General features: G+C 37.1%; 1 long non-coding RNA gene across 1 annotated transcript in view; it reads left to right on the forward strand.

Moving 5' to 3' along the window:
* Nucleotides 1-874, forward strand: part of LOC129655151 (uncharacterized) — a 3969-nt gene extending 3095 nt beyond the window's left edge. The window contains exon 2 of the long non-coding RNA XR_008715788.1: nucleotides 1-874. This exon is cut by the window's left edge and continues 1830 nt beyond it. This is a non-coding gene — a long non-coding RNA (uncharacterized LOC129655151).
* Nucleotides 875-4959: the final 4085 nt, after the last annotated feature.

The following is a 4959-nucleotide window of genomic DNA, read 5'->3' on the forward strand; positions in this document are numbered from 1 at the left end:
TATCTTCTCTCCTAAATCACACAACTTTCATAAATTTCAAAACAGGGATTTGGATTGAATAAAAATAGGAAGCCAGTGCTTCCTACATGTCCCCTGTATTTGTGTTCATGTGTAGTATTTATGCAATGTTATGACTTGATTATAATCTATAATTCTTGGTTGTTATTTCAATTGCAACTATAATTTTTAGATTAATGGTTATATTTTTGGTAAGAATACACAAAAAGTTTTATGTTCATGATTGAAAGGAGCATCATTAAACATTCATTATTACCACTCAAATTAGTTGTCATGTGCTACATAAAAATGGTTACCTGTTATCATTTCACTAATTTAGGTTCAGCAGTAAGTGAACAGCAATATATATCTCATATCAGTAGGGAATTTTTGTTGGGGAACGGAGAGAGAAATTATTTTAAAACCCATTTGACATATTTATGTTGACAAATTATTTAAAGGAATTACTGCTTTGTCAATAAACATGTTTGTATATTGGAATAGGATTGTGTTTGGATTTACTTCTAGCTGTTTAATTACTCTATGATTGTGAAAAACAATGCTTATTCATATGGTTACGAGTAAAAAAAAAAAAATACAGAGGTTGAGATGTTTTCGTTTTTTGCAGACACCTAACCTTGCCATGAAAAAACACTTTTCACTTTTGTAAGTGAGCACTGAAATCTTGCTTTTTCAGCTAAGCTAGATTGTATGATTTGTTACAGTTTTCCCCATCTACAACAAATTATTCTTAAGGAAAACAAAGCAAAAAGTAAAATGAGAGATGGATTTTTATAAATGTTGTAGAGATGTCTCTTCAACTCCTTTTGGAAAGATATAAAATGAAAATAAATATACATGTATTTTAGTGTAAAAACAGTTTGCTTTTTTCTTTCAAATACCTTAGTATGCCAGTTCACTTATGTGAAGACATTAGGACAGCCACATGGCTCTTTTGATCACATATATGAAGCATTCCATACTCCTCAGTAATTTAAATTGGTTCTTTTTCTATAGAAATAAAACCCCATAAATTTGATTCTGATCTCACCTAACTTTAGAGCTTTTTTTATTAAAGAGTCAAATTGTAGCTGATGAAGACATTTTGCATTTTTCCACATCGCATCTGGACTCTTCATAATGATGGTTTATTCTATTTTATTTAATTTTTTTTCCTGCACAGAGGAGAGGAAAAACATATAGGTCCATGAATCAATCTAGATAATGGGGAAGGCTGAATGTAATAAATAATACAGTAACAACCCTAAACTAATGAGCTGTTGCTAAGGTACGTTTCATAGGCTCATCCTCTATATAAAAAGTCACTAATAACCCCTTGGTGTAATCAGATGATAAAGCTTTGCCATAAGGCAACACCTGTGCAATTAGAACCGCAGATTCTTTTGCACGTTTCATTAATTTCAGGATTTTGTAAAGGCACAATGACTACACTAATAATCTAGTCTACTTGACTCCATGTCTACTGGAAACAAAGTGTCTAATTAGATAAAGGTAATTAATTAGAGATAAATGGAACTAATCAGGCTCAGTTAACACTAATTCTCTAAATTAAGACATTTTGGGACACCTACTATCCCGCTGACTTTGATATTTTGCATTAAGACTAGGTTCTAGAGGAACAGAAAATACTGGCATTTGAGAACTGAGAAGTCTTTTGATAGCATATTTAGGCATCAGAAGCTGAAGGAGCATTTTCTTTCATATTGTGCTATTTCACCACCTTTCTATTGCTGCTTAAAGAATTCACTTTGTAGTTATTCCAATCTGTGTTAGTCTCCATATAAATTTTAATAACCTTTGCTATCATTTTTATTATCTGTCTAGCCCACCAGTGGAAGAAAATTGCAAGTTGTTCTCTCTTAAATAAAGACTTAACTTGTTACATTAAGGAAATGTCAAGACTCATCAGACTATATCCTAAAATTCCAGTCCTTTAAAGAGAACAAACACCTAAAATTCTGATCCTTTAATTCTGATTCTTTAAAAAGAAGAAACCTCTGCTTTGCACTGTTGGACTGAAAATTCAATGATGTTGGGGGAAGAGCATGGACTTTGAAGTCAAAAGACCTGAATTCAGATTTCTGCTCTCTTTCTAAATGAGTGATCTTAGAAAGATGCTTAACCTTCCTGAGTTCCTTTGATTATAAAATGGAAATAATACTGATACTAACTTTATGGGGTTGTTGTGAACTTTATGGGGTTGTTGAGTGAGGTAAATGTTGGTTATTATACCTGTTAGGCTGAGATCGAACACATGACCTAGTGCCATATCTTGATTGACTTCTTGATTGACTACAAGATTAAGTATCAAAAATGTTACATTTTCACCTCCACCCTATGATCATCTTTGGGCTACATTTATACCTGCAGCACGGGAGAGATTAAGAATTTTCTCCCAAATAGTGAAATCAGGGAAAAAATCCCCCAAATTCTTTCTCTGTCTTGGTTTTCTATATTGATGTAGCTAGCCCTATTGGTAGGTTATTCCACAGTCCACAAGAAATGGACAGTTTGCCCCCGAATTGAACTCTGGGATGTATGTAGCTTAATATGAAGTGGATGTTTGAATCTTCCTTCTATAATTTCTCTGGGCTCTGCCCTTTCTTCTTTCTGGTCTTTGTCCTCACTTATCTGGACTACTGCTAGATTGTTCCGATAGTCTCCTAATATCCCTGCTTTCACTTCCTTCTCTTTTAATTCAGTGTCTTGTGATTCATTGAGGAAGATCAACTTGATCTTCCTCGCAGAGCACTTTCCTCATTCATTCTCTCAACTAGATCATAAGATTCCGCATTAAGCTAAGACTCCATAATGCAGGCAGGCATAACATCTTTATCTGGTTCATATTATTTAAGCAGCCTATCTCCTGCTCTCCCTTGTCAGTAGTGCCTTTTATTGCAGGCAAGCCAGGCTTACTTTTTTTTTAATTAATTTATTGTTTTAATTGGAGGCTAATTACTTTACAATATTGGGGTGGTTTTTGCCGTATATTGACATGAGTCAGCCATGGGTGTACATGTGTCCCCCATCCCGAACCCCCCTCTCACCTTCCTCCCCATCCCATCCCTATGGGTTGTCCCAGTGCACTGGCTTTGAGTGCCCTGTTTCATGCATCAAAACATTGGACTGGTGATCTATTGGACATATGGTAATATACATGTTTCAATGCTGTTCTCTCAAATCATCCCACCCTTGCCTTCTGCCACATCCCACAGAATCCAAAAGTCTGTTCTTTATATCTGTGTCTCTTTTGCTGTCTTGCATATAGGGTCATCGTTACCATCTTTCTAAATTCCATATATATGCGTTAATATACTATATTGGTGTTTTTCTTTCTGACTTACTTCACTCTGTATAATAGGCTTCAGTTTCATCCACCTCATTAGAACTGATTCAAATGCATTCTTTTTAATAGCTGAGTAATATTCTATTGTGTATATGTACCACGACTTTCTTATCCATTTGTCTGCCAGTGGGCATCTAGGTTGCTTCCATGTCCTAGCTGTTGTAAACAGTGCTGCGATGAACATTGGGTTACACGTGTCTCTTTCAGTTCTGGTTTCCTCAATTTGTATGCCCAGCAGTGGGATCACTGGGTTGTATGGCAGATGTATTTTCAGTTTTTTAAGGAATCTCTACACTGTTCTCCATAGTGGTTGTATTAGTTTGCATTCCTACCAACAGTGTAAGAGGGTTTCCTTTTATTTATTTTTATATTTATTTTAATTGGAGGCTAATTACTTTACAATATTGTAGTGGTTTTGCCATATATTGACATGAATTAGCCATAGGTGTACATGTGTTCCCCATCCTGAGCCCCCCTCCCACCTCCCTCCCCATCCCATCTCTCTGGGTCATCCCAGTGGACCAGCCCTGAGCACCCTGTCTCATGCATTGAACGAGGGTTCCCTTTTAAACCCTCGCCAGCATTTATTGTTTGTAGACTTTGATAGCAGCCATTGTGACCGGCGTGAGATGGTACCTCATTGTGGTTTTGATTTGCATTTCTCTGATAATGAGTGATGTTGAGCCAGGCTTACTGTTCTTTATCTCTTCTTTTATGCTCTTATTCCACCTGAAAATTTCTCTTCTTTCAAGAGTTATTTCAAATCCTGCATTTCTCCCGAGGCCTACCTTGACAATTAAGGTCTACCGAGAGCATTCTCGTCTCTCAAGGCCCATGGTGGCCCTCAATGGCACCACACTGATGAGATGTCTTGGTTAGGAACCATATCCTACTCTCCTTGTGTGGAACATCAAACAAGAGAAAAAATAAAAGAGAAAAAGAATAAAAATTAAAAAATAAGTAAATGAGAAAAAATTTTTAAAAAGCAGTTTGTGAATATGTAAATGCCAGTGTCTATAGATGAGCACAGGTGAAGAAAGGGCTTAGACTTGGGAGGGGCTCAGAGAGTAGTGGAGAGGAGAAAGGAGGGAGATGATAAGGAGAGATTCTGGGGTAGAGAGGAGGGACTCTTCAAATCCTGAGACTGTTTTTATTCCCTGAAGAGAAGTTTACCATCTCAGGAAGTGGCATGGGTCTAGCTCTATAATGAGACAGTTGAAAGTTTTCTGGAACTGCACCTTCATGAAGCAAATTGTCCTTCCTGGCAGACATGCTTAATCTTGTGATGGAAAAAAATTGTTTTAGGATAAGACCTCTGCATGACTACTGGGTGTGTGTGCACACTGGGTGAGAAGAGGTACTCTGGGCAAGAGAGAGGAAATCTGGGACCTGGGGGACTGTGCCCAGGAAGTGAGGGACATCAAGCTAGTTATTCACTGCTTTGCGTGGAACCCAAGGTTGTCCTGAGAGCTAGAGCAGATGCCCTCTTACATGGCAGAGATCCTGATACAAAGTACTTCTTACCCAGTTCTGGAAATTTACCATCACGATTTCTTTCCAGTGTCTCAAGGCTTCCGATTACTGCTTCAAGACCT

This window comes from Bubalus kerabau, chromosome 6, assembly GCF_029407905.1.
Source record: "Bubalus kerabau isolate K-KA32 ecotype Philippines breed swamp buffalo chromosome 6, PCC_UOA_SB_1v2, whole genome shotgun sequence".
Classification (NCBI taxonomy): domain Eukaryota; kingdom Metazoa; phylum Chordata; class Mammalia; order Artiodactyla; family Bovidae; genus Bubalus; species Bubalus kerabau.